The 17,688-nt window shown below is 41.5% G+C and overlaps 1 long non-coding RNA gene across 1 annotated transcript in view; it reads left to right on the top strand.

The window, feature by feature from the left end:
- The first annotated feature begins 577 nt into the window (after positions 1-577).
- LOC133065574 (uncharacterized) overlaps positions 578-17,688 on the top strand; it is a 40,088-nt gene continuing 22,977 nt past the window's right edge. The window contains exon 1 of the long non-coding RNA XR_009694911.1: positions 578-657. This is a non-coding gene — a long non-coding RNA (uncharacterized LOC133065574). The remainder of the gene's footprint in view (positions 658-17,688) is intronic.

The raw sequence follows: 17,688 nt of genomic DNA, 5'->3' as shown, positions 1-17,688 counted from the left end.
AAGTAACATTTTCACTTTTGTGTTTTAGGTACTGTTAGGTAGTTAGAACAGGAAAAGGTAGTCCAAAATGGTGGTGGCTAAAAGACAAAGAAAGGGAAAAGCCCATGAAAATGGAACAAAAGAAAATCCACAGACTGGAGTGAGAACTTCAGGTGAAACAAACATGCCCCCTTCTTGGCCAGCCCAATTTGCATACGCTCAACGCGAGGAGGAAACAAATGTATAAAAGGAGGAAGCCAAGATGGATTGAGGCCTCTCCTTTGGGGTCAGCCCACCCCACGCCTTGAGGGTGTACCTTCCTTTGCTTGTGAATAAAACTCTGAGCTGTAACTGAGCTGTAACACTTGTCCACCATTTCAAATTTTTGCTGCAGTGAGACAGAACCAAGGAAATTACACACTCCCCCAACATATCTGATGCCGTGACCTGGATGTAACCTGGCTGAAACAACCTTGGCTTGGTCCCCACAAGGCAGAGGCCAAGTACAGCCAAAGTCCAAGTTGGTGAAAGCTCACGTGGTGAAAGCTGAACGCAAAGGAAACCCAGTGCAGTGGAACTGACAAGAAGCCCCGCATGCTGGAAACCAGGACAGCAAAAACAAACTTGGCAGAAAGCTCACACAGCTCAGTCTCAGATTCCAGAAGACCTCCGGTTAAGGTAGGAGGTTCTTGCCCCTATGGTTGGAAGTACATATAGCTAACAAAATCTTAATTCCTTTATAGTCTCTCGTTTCTTGTTTCCTCGAACCCCCTGTGAACAGGCAAGTGGCAGTGGGTGCAATTGAGGGATTCTGGCAGAGGCTACTCCCCAGTGTGTCCCAAAGATTCTATTATCTGCTGTGTCTTAGCAGCTGTTGCCCAAGCAGGTGAGCGTTCTTCTGTCCCTAATCTTCTTTGTGCCAAGGATCAGGCCAATGAAAACTGTGAGCACAGGTCAGGTATTTGGCAGATTTTATGGCAGGTTATGAAGGGGATTCCTCAGCACGTTTTTCCCACTGCTTTTTGCTCCTGTCCTTCAGCTCCTCTCTCCATCTATGCCATTGTTTGATTGTGCAGGTCATCATCTTTCCATTCCTGAAAGTTGTGTTTGAAACAATTTACCTAAGATTGGGACTCAAACCCACATGAAAGGAACTCTGTACAATGCTTAGTCACTCAGTCATATCTGACTGGGACTTGAGCCTGGCCAAAACCCACAGTGCCTGGTTTCGGGACCTAATGAAGCTCAGGTTCTTGATGTCTCATTGCAAAAAGAATTCAGTGAGAGACAAAGCTATAGGTAAGAGGTGGATTTGTTCAGATTCAGAGAGAAGCACACCCCACAGAGTGTGGGCCATTGCAGAGGGCGAGTATGGTGGCCACAAAACGTGGTTTGGTTAGTTTTTGTGAGCTGGGTGATTTCATATGCTAATGAGTGGGAGGATCATTCCAACAACTGTGGAGCCATCCATTCCTTGGTCTTTTGATAGTGCCTTGGAACTGTCATAACTACCACACAATTGCACTCATCTCACACTCCAAGCCTGGCTTGGAGTACATGAGCTGTGAACTTCCAGATGTTCAAGCTGGTTTTAGAAAAGGCACAGGAACCAGAGATAAAATTGCTAACATCTGTTGGATCATTGAAAAAGTGAGAGAGTTCCAGAAAAACATCTACTTTTGCTTTATTGACTATGCCAAAGCCTTTGACTGTGTGGATCACAACACACTGTGGGAAATTCTTCCAGAAATGGGAATACCAGACCACCTGACCTACCTCCTGAGAAATCTCTATGCAGGTCAAGAAGCAACAGTTTGAACTGGACATGGAACAGCAGACTGGTTCCAAATTGGGAAATGAGTACATCAAGGCTGTATATTGTCACCCTGCTTATTTAACTTCTATGCAGAGTACATTATGAGAAATGCCAGGCTGGATGAAGCAAAAGCTGGAATCAAGATTGCTGGGAGAACTATCAATAACTCTCAAATATGCAGATGACACCAGCCTTATGGCAGAAAGCGAAGAAGAACTAAAGAGCCTCTTGTTGAAGGTAAAAGAGGAGAGTGAAAAAGTTGGCTTAAAACTCAACATTCAGAAAACTAAGATCATGGCATCCAGTCCCATCACTTCATGGCAGATATATTGGGAACCAATGGAAACAGTGACAGACATTATTTTTGGTTGGGCTCCAAAATCACTGCAGATGGTGACTATAGCCATGAAATTAAAGGACACTTGCTCCTTGGAAGAAAAGTTATGACCAACCTAGACAGCATATTAAAAAGCAGAGATATTACTTTGCCAACAAAAGTCTGTCTAGTCAAAGTTATGGTTTTTCCAGTAGTCATGTATGGATGTGAGAGTTGGACCATAAAGAAAGGTGAGCACTGAAGAATTGATGCTTTTGAACTGTGGTGTTGGAGAAGACTCTTGAGAGTCCCTTGGACTGCAAGGAGATCCAACCAGTCCATCCTAAAGGAAATCAGTCCTGAATATTCATTGAAGGACTGATGCTGAAGCTGAAACTCCAATACTTTGGCCACCTGATGTGAAGAACTGACTCACTGGGAAAAGACCCTGATGCTGGTAAAGATTGAAGGTGGGAGGAGAAGGGGATGACAAAGGATGAGATGGTTGGATGGCATCAGTGACTCAATGGACATGAGTTTGAGTAGGCTGCAGGAGTTCATGATGGACAGGGAAGCCTGGCATGCTGCAGTCCATGGGGTTGCAAAGAGTTGGACATGACTGTGAGACTGAACTGAACTGAACTGGAACTGTCATGGTGCCTCTGGATGTGTCACTTAGCTTGCAGATTAAGGATCAAGGTTTAGTTGAATATGACTTGTCTGCCATCTTGGACCCATTTGATTTTAATCTGTTTATGTTATGCGCTTGGGCTATGTCATTCTTTCAATAGTTATTCCCTGCCCCCTTCTCTCCTGTTTCATGCTCTTTTCCTCAACCCCATCCAGGCCCACAATGTTTTGTCTACAATCTTCTGGCGGGACAACCAGAAAATAGCTGGCCCTTGGGGAGGGAAATACTGTATAATACCCATTCCTCTAGAGATTCAGACCTTCATCTTCCATGTTTCCCACAACCTGTGTGACAACAGCATCTCTCAGTGGACCCACTAGGGTGGGTGACAGGCACACAATGCCTGCTAGAAGTCCATCTGTTGGTGGCATCCCTTCAAGAGCAACTGGGCTCCCAGGGACAATGTTTGACACTTTAGGAGTTAGCCCTGTAGGCCGTTTGGGCCCAAACCCTTACCACCCTTCTCCTAAAGCTGCAAACATATCCCCTGGATCAAATCTCCACTCCACTTTTATGGTATATCTGGTCTGTTGCCGCTTATCAATGTGTCCTTAAGCCACTTACTAACTCCTACAACCAGGACCCTGCCCCTGGTTATATGCCACATCTCTCCACCAAGCTTATTATTAAAATACTCTTAATGCCCCTAACAGGACCAGATAACCCACTTCTTTGTCATTACTTCTGTTATTACCTAGAATGGATCTAAGACAGTGAAATGTTTACCATTGGAAACACCCTAAACTGCTCTTATGGAGGACTAGGGAAGGAAATCAGTGACTTACATTCCCTCAGAGCAATAAGAGGATAAGGCTTATGATGAGTTCGCCACGTTCCCAGTCTCAGGGCACAGGCTTGGATTGCTTTACATCATGATATCTATTCCCATCTGCAGTGGACGAACCATCAATGAGTTAAGATCACAACCCCTTGACCCTACCCAGTACTAGTCATGCTGGATACCTTGGGGATGCCCATCTGCCGCCTGGGGTGTCAGGAGGTTGACCTGCCTTGACCTGACTAGGGATCTGGTCCTCACAAGGTTGTCACACCTCAACCTGCTCGGGGATCTGCCAGTCCAGGGGCTTCAGGAGGTTAACTTGCCTCGACCTGCCCAGGGACCCAATTCTCAGGAGGTCGACATGCCTCGACCTGCCTGGGAATTCAATCTCCAGGAGGCCGACATGCCTCGACCTGCCTGGGAATTCAATCTCCAGGACGCTATCACACCTCAGCCTGCCTGGGGATCTGCAACCTGACCTGGGGACGCCCAGCTCTCAGGTGCCAACAGTACTGGGTAGGATAATCTTCCAAAAAACCCACCCATAAGGAAGTCCACCCATGGAAATAGAAGGAAGCCTATTAACTTGTGGGACTGTGCTTGGTCTCAGCAATAACTCAGGAATCCAACAAGAACCCCATTTCCTTTCTGGAAAGTCTAAAAGAGGCCCTCCAAGAGTTTACCAATCTGGACTTAGACTCTTACGAGGGACAGGAGATTTTAAAGGACAAATTCCTGTCCCAGTATTCATCAGACAAAGTTACAACAGCTACAGCAGCAGGACCCTGCTGCCTCTTTAGATGAGATGGTCCAGACAGCCACCAATACTTTTTATAACAGAACAGGAGAGGGAGGCCAAGGCCCAGGAAAGGGAGAGAAGGAAAGAGATAAGGCATGCCCAGATGCTGGCTGCCCTCCAGGGAAGCCGTATGGCAAACCCTAAGGACTTGAAGGACAAGGCATGAGGCAAATGCCTAATCTGTAAACAAGCAGGACACTGGGCCAAAGAGTGCCCAAACCATGACAAGTCTTGTAAAACAGTTTGCTACAAATGCCATCAATTGGGACATTGGGCAGCATTCTGCCCTCGGGACCCAAGAGCCTCAAGGTCAAGCGCCAAGCCTTCCCTCATGATGGTTCAACAGGACTTAAGTGGCCTGCTCCAGCCAGCCCACCTGTCACAGATAACCATCGTGGGTCTGGACCCAAGGATGCAACTGGATGTGGCAGGTAGGTCCAAGAATTTCTTGGTTGACACAGGGGCTACCTACTGTGTCCTGACCTTCTACTCCAGAGCCTTCTCCTCCCAAACCTGTACCATTTTGGGTGCTACAGGAAAAAAAAGTACAAAAAGATTCACCCAAGCACTTCTTTTTTGCTGGGATGGACAAATACTTTCCCACCAGTTTCTGGTGGTCCCTGAGTGTCCTATTCCCTTATTGGTAAGAGATCTTTCCCTGCCTTCGAAATCTTGCAGCTATTGCAGTCCTGATAGAAGAGGCTTTAAAACTCTCTTTTGGGGGCAAACTAACTATTTTTACCAGCCACCAAGTGAAACAACTCCTGAATGGGATAAGCTGTTTATGGATGTCTGGTCAAAGGATCCTCAGATATCAAGTAGTGCTGATGGAAAGTCCAGGCCTGACTATATCCTCTTGTGAGGTTCTTAACCCAGCTACCCTCCTGCCTACCCTCAAGGGTGCTCTCCCCTTTCACTCTTGTCTAGACACTTTGGACTATTGGACAAAACCCCGAGAGGGATTGTCAGAAGATCCTCTGACGAATCCTGAGGAAATCTGGTACACTGATGGAAGCAGCTTTGTCTTGGAAAAAGAAGAGCCGGATATGCAGTAGTCTCCAATTTTGAGACCATAGAGGTTAAACCTTTGCCACCACGAACTTTCAGCCCAATGAGCTAAGCTTATAGCCCTGACTCAAGCTTTAGAGTTGGGAAATGAGAAAGAGAAGCCATTTACACTTAACTTCAAGTATGCCTTTCTGGTGCTACATGCACTTGCTGCTATTTGGAAAGAAAGAGGCTGCTTGACCACCTGAGGGTCCCCAATCAAATATGGTGATCAAATCCTTAGGCTCTTGGAGGCAGTCCATCTTCCCGCTGAAGTTTCAGTCTCCCATTCTAAAGGACACCAAAAAGGGAGCACGAAGTGGCACGAGGGAACCAAGCAGCTGATCAGGCAGCTAAGAGAGCAGCGTTACAGAACCATGACCTAATAGGGGTTGCCACCCTAGTTCCGCAGACTAATTTGCCAGAAACTCCTTCATATACTGAAGGTGAGACTCTTTTTTTTTTTTTTTTCCAATTATTTTTATTAGTTGGAGGCTAATTACCTCGCAACATTGCAGTGGGTTTTGTCATACATTGACATGAATCAGCCATGGAGTCACATGTATTCCCCATCCCGATCCCCCCTCCCACCTCCCCCCCCCCCCCCCCGTTTCCCCTGGGTCCTCCCAGTGCACCTGGCCCGAGCATGTGTCTCATGCATCCCACCTGGGCTGGTGATCTGTTTCTGAAGGTGAGACTCTTAAAGCTAAGAGTGAGGGCTTTCAAGAAGATCATATGGGGTGGTTCCAAAAGGAGGGACTCCTTTTTCTGCCTGGGAACCTCCAATGAATGTTGGTTAACTCCTTACACGCCACCACTCATTTAGGGGAGAAGACCCTCCAAAGATTACTAGAAAGGTCCTTCAGAGGAACACGCCTCCAAATGACTATAAAGCAAGTGGTATCCTCTTGTCCCACTTGCCAATTAAACAACCCCCAAGGAGCTCGAAAACCCCAGCTGGCCCAGCCCATCCAGCAGTGTGGGATCTACCCAGGAGAGGACTGGCAGATGGACTTCACCCAGATGCCAGTTTCTCAAGGGTATAAATACCTAGTAGTCATGATAGATACATTCACAGGATGGATTGAAGTCTTTCCCACCTGGACTGAGAAGGCTGAGGAGGTAGTAAAAATACTCTTCCATGAAATCATTCTGAGATTTGGTCTGCTGGGACATCTTTTACTTCTAAGGTCACCCAAGGGTCTCTAAAGCATTGGGCATTGCTTCTTATCTCCGTTGTGCCTAGAGGCCTCAGGTCTTCAGGAAAAGTAGAAAGAGCCAACCAATTCTTAAAATCAGTGATAGATAACCCAGGAGACCTCCCTCAGAAGGAAAGAGGCTTTACCAATAGCTCTCCTCTGCACCCGTATCGCCCCTAAGGAACAGGTTCATCTTAGTCCTTATGAGATGTTGTATGGGAGACCTTTTGTTTATGTCAATGACCTCTTCCTAGATCCAGAGGCTCAGTCCCTCTGGTCTTATACCATGGCCACTGGGCAATTCCAACAGGATATACGCTTGTGGGGTGTCAACCAGGACCCTAAAGAGTCTAAAGAGCCACCACTATATGCTCCAGGGACTCAAGTCCTAATTAAAGTCTGGAAATACGGACTTGCTACCCCCACAGCAGTTAAGGTACCAGGACATGACTCCTGGATTCACTACTCACGAGTCAAGCTGTGGAAGAAAACAGAAAAGGACACTCAATACACCTGTGAGCCCTTGGGAGATCTCAGATACCTAGTCAGGATTACAAATGAGTGCCATTCTAATGACCACCCCAACATTAAGTTTCTAGGGATAAGATTTCTCAGGATAGCTCTAAAGAGCCAACACAGCTTGGCAGGGATTGTACTCCAAAATAGACAGGAGATAAATCTCCTGATCCCTGAACAAGGAAGGACTTGAGCCATCTTGAATGAGACATTGTTTCTAGGGAAATACCTCCAAGCTAAGTTAAAGAAAGTCTCACAATCCTCAAGAAAAACATTCAGGTCCTATGGGATCTCAAAGAACGAGCTGGAAATCCTCAGGGTGGCTACAATCTCTCATTGGGGGATCCTTCTCCTGGTGAGAGGCAATTTGGAGTTGGCTAATGCCCCTACTAACCCCGGTTATCACCATATTGATGCTGCTTATATTGTTCCATGTGTTATCAATTGTCTAAACCATTTTGTCTCTGCCCTGGTCAACAAGCCACAAAATGCAGTGCTAGTTCAATAAGGATATGTAAAACTATACCCGACCACAGAAAATATCACTCACCCTTAGATGGACATCGCTATAAGGATTCTGAGGCTTGAGACTAGCAAGAAGGGGAGGCCCAATGCCCCTTGCCATCCCAGCTCAGCAGGAAGTAGCCAGAGAGACCTCAATGCACCTATTGCCAAAGACTTGGGCTTCCCATCTCTTGAAGAGGAAGTGTTAAGTAGTTAGAAAAGGAAAAAGGGGTTCAAAATGGCAGTGGCTAAAAGACAAAGAAAGGGAAAAGCCCACGAAAATGGAACAAAAGAAAATCCACTGACTGGAGTGAGAACTTCAGGTGAAACAAACACGCCCCCTTCTTGGCCAGCCCAATTTGCATAGGCTTAAGGGGGTGGGGGGAGACAAATGTATAAAAGGAGGAAGCCAAGATGGATTGAGCCTCTCCTTTGGGGTCAGCCCGCCCTTAAGCTTCAAGGGTGTACTTTGCTTTGCTTGCTGAGTAAAACTCTGAGCTGCAACTGAGCTGTAACTCCGGTTCACCATTTCAAATCTTTGCTGCAACGAGACAGAACCAAGGAAATTACACAGTCCCCTGACAGTAATATGCTAGTTTCTGAGGAAACAGTGTTGAACAAATACAGGCACAATCCCTCACCACCAGGAATTTAAAATTACTATTAACACCTATTAATTTTAGTAATTTTTTTTTTTTTTTCATTTATTTGGCTGCACCAGGTCTTAGTTGCAGCATGTGGGATCTAGTTCCCTAACCAGGGATCAAACCTGGGCCCCCTGCATTGGGAGCTCAGAATCTTAACCACTGGGCCAGCAGGGAAGTCCCTAATTTTAGTAATTTTAAAACCACTTATGATTATATAGTTACACATAGAGGTGAGTACTGTTAAGGATTTTGCAACATACACTGATACAAATATCCAATTATTATGTCATATACCTGAAACCAATAAAATATTATATGTCAGTTATATCACAATTAAAAAATGTTTTAAAGTACTGTTAAGAAAAAGAACCTAAAACAAAGGATACTGACTACCCTGGATTTTTTTTTTTCCAGTAGCCTTTCTGGATCCAACATCCATCTTTCTTGACCCTGCCCTGTGTTCTGGGAGGTTACCTTGGTGCCATCCCTCTGGTCTCAGTTTGGGTTTGGCAAATAAGAGGCGTCAGCAGGAGGTTAGAGGGTGGGAGCAGAGTGAAACCAGGCCATTAGCTTTCCCACCCTGCCAGTATAAACTGACTTCATTTCTTTGCTGGAAAACACAGCTATTCTCTCTAGGTTCCAGGAAACCCCCCTCTCATCATTTACTGCTATAACTGAGGGGTCCTTAGGGCTTCCCACTGTTACTAGCCAAGGATGCTTTCTAGAGTGGTCTGGCTGGCTTCCCTTAACAGGGCCCACATCTTTGTAAATGGTCTCATTGAACTCACCTGTGAGCGTGCCTTCATTTTTTCTAACAGCACCCGAACCTTTACACTAGCCTGAACCAGAGCGAGGTGGGAGCAATAAGGAAGAAATGTTTGAAGGAATGACAAAGTAGCTGGAGCATGGGGGTGGGAGGGAGGGTGTGTGTGTGTGTGTGTGTGTGTGTGTGTGTGTGTGTGTGTGTGTGTGTGTGATATGATGCTGGAGGTGGAGGCAAGCCAAATCATGGGGCATAGGCTGCAGTGGATGTTATTCTTTCTCTTTTTTTCTTTTCTTTCCATTTATTTTGACTGCTCAGCATTTGAAACTCCTTCCTGTATTTGGGGAATCCCTCACTTTAGTTGTGTTAATGATAGGCGGGCTGACTTCCTGTTGAGAAGCTCAGCTCCAGGCAGCTATGTGTGGTCACATGACCTAGTCTAAGCCAATCAAGTGGACCCACCCAGTATTTGGATCAGGAGCCAGATGAAAACAGTGAAGAATTCCCTTTTTCCTTTTGGTAAGTGAGGCAGTGACTCCAGTAATTGTTTCAAGTGTGTTGGCAGGGCCAGCTGTGGCATCTATTTCCTCAGCTTGGTCCCTAGCCTTATGGGTGACTCACATTCTTTTATAAGTTTCTCTCCTCTGAGTCAGTTTCTTCCTAGTGGCAATATGTTTTTAATAAGCTCCTTTGTTCTTTAAATCAGCCAGAGTCAATTTCTGTTGTTGGTAACTAAGAACAATGATAATCGAGGTACACTGTGGTAACTAAGAACGGTATGCTTTAATTACCATTATAAGTGTTTTGACCTTTGTTATAGAAACAAAAGAAAGCTATTGAAGGTATTTAAGCAGTAGGAATGGAATCTTGGCAGTGACAGGATCAAGCTTTTGGAGAAATCTGTAGGATTGCATCCAAGAATATCTAGATTAAATGTAGGGAGACCAAGAAATGGGTGCTGTTGGCCTAGACAAAGAGGGGTTGCAGTGGAGACAGAGAGAAGTCCATGGATGTAAGGGCAATATCGCAAGTGAACTTTGTATGATAGAATGTGGGAAAGTTAAGGAAAAGTGAGGCATCGAGGTTATGCTCCATTTTCTGCTTCCTGAACTTGTATTGACTGCCTAGATGAATTCAACTACTTTGTTTAAAGCCATGATTGCTACTCAGACTTAATGGCTGATCAAAATGATTTTTCCATCCTTTTATGCTTTATATGCATGCATAAACTTGTTGGAATTGGATGCCAGTTTCCACCTAAATTGTATTCTGATTCAGACTCTGAATTCAGACCATGTTTCTAAGCTTGGCTATCACCAATGAGAAACACAGTCAGTCTGAGTCACACTGGGAAATTGTATTTTGTACTTAAGATTCATCTGCAACCCTTGAGTCAACATATTCTTGGGCTCTTATGAGTAGGAGGCAAACCATTTTAGAAGCCAGAATTGGGCTGCCATCTGTTGTGTTTGGGCTTTGCTTCTTGTGCATGACTGGGGAATAAAACATTTAACAGGCAGTACCTATCTGGAAAGGGATATGCAGCATCTCCATTCATGATAAAACTCTGAATTTTGTTTTCTGTTTAAATGTCCTTCTGGGCTTGTTTATGCATTCTTAGTTGAGTGAATTATTGCCTAAAGTTCACTATCATCAGAACATACAGCAAGACATAACAACCAGAAGTTGTGAAAGCTATTTGTTGCTTACTGGTATCCACAGCCTCCTCAATATGAGTCAAGCCATGTCTGATACCTCTTTCAAACTTGACTTATTTACAACTTTCCCCAACCAAAGGCATAAAATTTCCATTTATTGTACACTTATTTTGTACCAATCATTGTCAACCACTAATAAATGTATATTTATACACCCTCACATACACCATGTTTTTATTTAACTCTCACTATAACCATGTGAAGTAGGTATTACTGACTATATTTTACACATAAGGGAGTTGAGGTCCACATTTTGAAATCCTGATTTGAACCCAGATGTGTATTACTGGGCCCATGCAAATCACTGAGCCACAAAATCATCTTATTGTATGTTTCTCTCCTTTATTCTGTGTTCCCTCAGTGGTATCAATCCCAAATGTATTATATTATTTTGAAACTGAAGACTTTATGTAATGCATTCTAATAGAGAACAAGAGCAAAGACAAATAAATTAGTGGAGTAGGGTGAGAAGATACATGCACCCCAATGTTCATTGCAGCATTATTTAAAATAACTAAGTATGGCAACAACCTAAGTACTCATCTATAGATGAGTGGATGTAGAAGATGTGGTGTGTGTAAGTATATAAATATATGGAATATATGGCTATGAAATATTACTCAGCCATAAAAAGCATGAAATTTGCCATTTGCAACAATGTCAATGGACCTAGAGGGTACTATGCTCTAGGTGAAATAAGTCAAATAAGTTAGTGAATAAAGTAAATGAGTAAATAAGTGAAATAAGTCAGACAAAGACAAATGCCATATGATTTCATTTATATGTGGAATCTAAAAAAAAATGAACAAATGTAACTAAAGTGAGTTATAGATACAGAGAACAAACAAGCGGTTTTGCCAGAAGGGTGAGGGTTGGGGAGAGCGAAGAAATAGGTGAGGGAGATTATGAGGTATACAGTCTACTAAAATAATAATTTAACTGTTTTAAGTTTAAATAAAAAATAAATGAGTCATGGGTATGAAGTGTACAGTGTGGGAATATAATCAATAATTACATAATATTTTTATATGGGGATGGCTGGTAACTAGACCTATCACGGTGATCACTTTGAGAAATAGTAAATAAAAAGTCACTGTGTTATATACTAACAACACAGTGTTGGTTGTATACAACACAGTTGCATAGGTCAATTATACTTCAAAAACAAACAAATAAACTCAGAAAAAGAGATCAGATTTGTGATTACCAGAGGCAGGAGGGGATACTGGTTGAAAGCAATCAAAAGGTACAAACTTCCAGTTATAAGATAAATAAATACTAGGGACGTAATACAACATGATAGGTATAATTAACACTTGCTCTATGTTATATATGAGAGTTTTTGAGAGAGTAAATCCTAAGAGTTCTCATTACAAGGGAAAAACGTTTTTTTCTGTTTCTTTAATCTTATATGAGATGATGGATGGTCACTAAACTTGTTGTGACCATTTCCTGATGTAGGTAAGTCAAATCATTATACTGTACACCTTAACCTTACACAGTGTTTATGTCAATTGTATCTCAGTAAAACTGGAAGAAGGAAAAAAGAAAGTAGGGTGAGAAGTTAAAGAAGTAGTTAAAGGAACTGAACATTTTAAGTAGTTAAATCATCAGGATCTCTGATCAGTCCAGGAAAATTAGTGGAACACTTTTCAGTGGATTCCTCCGTATACCTATGTTATAAGTTAAGGTGAGAAATAGATTCAGAAGACTTAAAAAAAAAAATCAGACAAGTTTCCCTACAATAAAAGGAAAATATGAGACCTGGAGTCAAAAGACAGGGTTTGAATCCCAGCTTTGAATTCAAATCTGGGTAAATCAGTTGACATTTCAGAGCCACTGACTCCTTGGATGATAATACCCCTGTTACACAACACATGTGAAGATTAAATGTTCCTTATTCATGAAATTATTTATAAACCATAAAGCATTATACAAATGCAGGTGTTAATTTTTATCCTGCTTGAAGCCTTATGGGTTAAATATCTGAAAATCAGGTCTAGTGCAAATGATGTGTTCCTATAAGAAATGATGTCCATGTTCTTATAAGCAGGGCAGCATTATTAGCAACAATACCAACCATCATGACAATGCTTGTATTTGCTCAATTTTCACATTTTATGTCCTTCTTACAACAGTGCTGTGAGGCATTGCAGCCTTATAAAATTTATAGAACAAGAAGCTGAAGTATGAAGACCTCCAGTGTCAGTGAGAGAATAAGAAATAAAATTAGGATTTAATTCTACCTTACACTGTATTTCCCCCTTTGAGAATACTTTTGCTTAGTACCATTTATGGAAAAAAATGTAACTTAAGCATCTGTGATTAAATTTAGCAGATACTGTTGAAAAGATGAGACTAAGAGTATATTTAGAGAAGGAGTCTACTTAATATGAATTCTTATCTGCTGGGGGAAAAAGTGTGTTTCAGGTATTCCTAGAGCTCAGTCTAGCAAAATTATTCATCATTTACAGCAAAAAATCTATGATAACTATACCTATAATTCTTTTTAAAGCATCTCAGTTTTGAATTTATATCTGGAAATGCTTTATTATTTCCTATGCAAGATGTCTCATGTTTTCTGATATGTCCACATAGTGGACTAGCAAACCTTCAGGAGAAGGTAAAACTTAACAAAACAATAGATAATTATCAGTTCAGTGACTCTTTACAGTGAACATCTAAGTTGTTTGCCTTTTCTAAATAGAAGCTGTAGGCAGAAATTGTTTTATTATTAGCCTGAGTGCTTTGGTTATCTTAAGCATGAAGTATTTTTAGCTCTGTTCATATAACACATAGGATTTAAGTAAAACATTGAGGAAAGGAGAGTGAATGCATGCTGTTCAGTGTTGACATTTCATTTTATAGAGCTATTTTGGCATGGAAGTTGTCTGGTTGAATGCTTCACTGACAAGCTGGCTTAGATTCTTCTTACCTATAACTGGTACTTCTATGTGGATGGACACTGATTTCTTTAATAATCTTGGGCTTTTCTCTACTCCTTTAGTCACTTCATTCCAGAAAAGGAGGGATGACATTGTTTTGTTGAATTTGAGAGAGGAACGGGGTTTGTATAGTCCTATCCATTTGCAGTACGGCATACTATATAATTGTATACACTATGTGATATGTGTTCCTAGCTTACAAAAACCCTCTTAATACTTCCTACTTCCAAGGAGGGACTGCACACAGCAGGATGCTCACCTCCAGCCACTAGTGGAGGTGGGTGAATTTGGCCAATGAGAGTTCCTCTCCAGGGATTTGAATAAAGATAGTCAGTCAGTCTGGCGATGATATGGCCATAGCTTTCCTGTGTGAAAATTAATAAAGGGAAACCTCATTACAATGGAGTCAGGAGGTCAGAAGGGCGAGCTCTCTCTCCTACACCATTCTGTCAATATCTATTGCAACAGGAAGGGATGTACTTGGTATCTCCAGCAAAAAGTGGCCCTACTGCCAGCTGGAGGAAGAAAGAATTCTCCTTGCCTGGCAACAGCTCAGCTACTGAGAGACTGTTGCAACTTGCCAGTAAAAAGCCACTATACTTCAAACTCGAAGTTTCATCAAATGGACTTTTTGTTTATAATAGCCCCACCCCCAAGTTTCTCTTCTCTTTTGTTTTACTAGACTTGCATGTGGTTCTCTGTATCTGCATATCTCAAATTGCAATTCTTTGCTGTTCCCAACTAAAACTGTTTTGATGTTAAAGCAACTGGCTGTTTTGTTTTAGGTTAACACCTCCTATGTGGCTTGAGAAGCAAAAGCTATCCTGAAGAAAAAGGAGGATAAGCTAGGTCCAAAGGAGAGAATTGCCTGGCTTCTGATGGCTTTGTAGTTCCTTCTTTCTTTTCTGGGACCTGGTTGAATTCCTGACATTGGGTTCTATGAGAAGCCTGTATCCTTATAATTACAAAATTCACTTTTGGTTTTTGCTAAAGGTGGCACTAGTTGTTTTCTGTTACAGGTACTTAAAGTATTTTAATAAATATGTTATTTAGTTGTGGCTAATAGAATAAGTAATCTTATACAGGCTGTTTGAGAAAGAGGCTCTACATGTTATTTATTGGCACAGCCAGTTTTAGGTGGTGTAATGAAATTTTATTTTAAATATCCTTGTTTAGTTTATTTTATGAAACATTTTAATATGTAAAGAGAGCATGAAATATAGCCATGTGAATGGAGCATTTTATTCATTTATTTTTCAAATGAGGCATTTTAAAGCAAACCTGGCTGGTTTTAGAATAAAGGAATATATTTTAACTAAAGAGAGTTTTGTTATTGTTTGTTTTGTGGAAGAAAACAGTTTGAGTTATTGAAAACAATTAACCAAATATTGATAGATGGTACATACTGTGGGATCAGGAGTAATCTGTCCAACCTTGTCAGGAATATCTATGAAATACTTAAAATAAGGAAAATAAAAATAAATGTAGTATTTAATCATATGTTTTCTTATTAGCTACAGAATTATATAAAATGGCAATTCTTATTGTCAATAATATGGTTTATTTTATGTTATGAGCAAATAGGTGATATTTGTCTCTTCATTCATTAACATGAATTGTATTCATCCAGGGAATATAGGGATCATGAAGATATAGTTCCTACTCCAGAGTCACATGGACATTCAGAAACTGCAAATCAGCTAAATTCTGACTTGGAATTCTATTGAACTGTATTTGCCATTGCCAGCCTATAGATAATAAATGGTCAGCTTAAAAATGTGCCCAGTGCCAGTAACCAAAGGGGTGAAGTGTTAATATTACCAAACCAGAAGACAATATGATTCGACTTTTTCATATATGGGGGTAATTTGCCTGATATCCCCCACCTCCATTTTCCCAACTTGCTTAAACATCTCCCATTGCCCAAATGAAGCAAAAAATTGAATGAATGGAAAGATTAATGTGTTGCCACCATATTTAGAAGCACAATAAGCATGACCAGCGATGATATGCAAGTGGGCCAATAAGAGTTTTTTCTGAGATATAGTTGATTTACAATATTCTATTGTTTCAGGTATACTGAACATAATGAATCAAAAATTTTATAGATGCAGTTCAGTTCAGTTGCTCAGTCGTGTCTAACTCTTTGTGCCCACATGGACTGCAACACACCAGGCTTCCCTGTCCACCACCAACTCCTGGAGCTTACTCAAACTCATGTCCATCAAGTCGGTGATGCCATCCAACCATCTCATCCTCTGTTGTCCCCTTCCCCTCTTGCCTTCAATCTTTCCCCCTATCAGGGTCTTTTCCAATGAGTCAGTTCTTCACATCAGGTGGCCAAAGTATTGGAGTTTCAGCTTCAACATCAGTCCTTCCAATGAATATTCAGGACTGATTTGCTTTAGAATTGACTGGTTGGATCTCCTTGCTGTCCAAGGGACTCTCAAGCGTCTTCTCCAACACCACAGTTCAAAAGCATAAATTTTTTGGCACTCAGCTTTCTTTATAGTCCAACTTTCACATTTATATATGACTACTGGAAAAACCATAGCTTTGACTAGATGGACCTTTGTCAACATGGTAATGTCTCTGCTTTTGAATATGCTAAGTTGGTCATCACTTTTCTTCCAAGGAGCAAGCGTCTTTTAATTTCATGGCTGCAGTCACCATCTGCAGTGATTTTGCAGCCCAAGAAAATAAAATCTGTCATCGTTTCCATTGTTTTCCCATCTATTTGCCATGATGTGATGGGACCAGATGCCATGATTTTAGTTTTTTTAATGTCAAGTTTTAAGCCAGTGTTTTCACTCTCCTCTTTAACTTTCATCAAGAGGCTCTTTAGTTCCTCATCACTTTCTGCCATAAAGGTGGTATCATCTGTGTATCTGAGGTTATTGAAGTTTTATAGATTATACTACATATAAAGTTATTATAAAATATTGGCTATATTCCGTGTGTTGACAATATCCTTGTAGCTTATTTATTTTATACATCATACTTTGTACTTCTTAATCCCCTATTCCTATCCTGTCTCACCTTCCTTCCTCTCTCTGTTTTGTTATAAAGATTTGTTTTATTTTTGAGATTCCACATGAAAGTGTAATATTCATCTTTCTCTGTCTGGCTTATTTCATTAAACATATTACCCTCGAGCTCTGTCTGTGTTGTTGCAAATGGCAGAATTTCATTCTTCCTCTTTCATTTTACTCAGTTTTATATATAGTGTATATGTAACCATATATTTTATATAGTTTTATACATATGAACATCTTCTTTATCCATTCATCTATTGATGCATATTTATGTTGCTTCCATCTCCTGTCTTCATAAGTAATGCGGCTGTGAACGTTTTGGGGCATCTTTATAAATAATGTTTTCATTGTCTTCCATACACAGGAGTGCTATTGCTGGATCACATGGTGATCCAGTTGCTCAGTTGTGTCAGACTCTTTGTGACCCCATGGACTGAAGCACGCCAGGCTTCCATGTCCATCACCAATTCCCGGAGCCTACTCAAACTCATGTCCATCAAGTCAGTGATGCCATCCAACCATCGCATCGTCTGTTGTCCCCTTCCCCTCCTGCCTTCGATCTTTCCTAGCATCAGGGTCTTTTCCAATGAGTTAGTTCTTCATTTCAGGTGGCCAAAATATTGGAGTTTCAGCTTCAGCATCAGTCCTTCCAGTGAATATTCAGGACTGATTTGCTTTAGGATTGACTGGTTGGATCTCCTTGCAACCCAAGGGATTCTCAAGAGTTTTGTCCAACACCACAGTTCAAAAGCATCAGTTCTTCAGTGCTCACCTTTCTTTATAGTCCAACTCTCACATCCATAGTGACTACTGGAAAAACCATAGCTTTGACTAGATGGACCTTTGTCAGGATGGTAATGTCTCTGCTTTTTAATATACTGTCTAAGTTGGTCATAACTTTTCTTCCAAGGAGCCAGTGTCTTTTAATTTCA

The sequence above is a fragment of the Dama dama genome, chromosome 11 (genome assembly GCF_033118175.1).
Source record: "Dama dama isolate Ldn47 chromosome 11, ASM3311817v1, whole genome shotgun sequence".
In the NCBI taxonomy this organism is placed as follows: Eukaryota; Metazoa; Chordata; class Mammalia; order Artiodactyla; family Cervidae; genus Dama; species Dama dama.
This window is presented reverse-complemented; position numbering and strand designations above follow the sequence as displayed.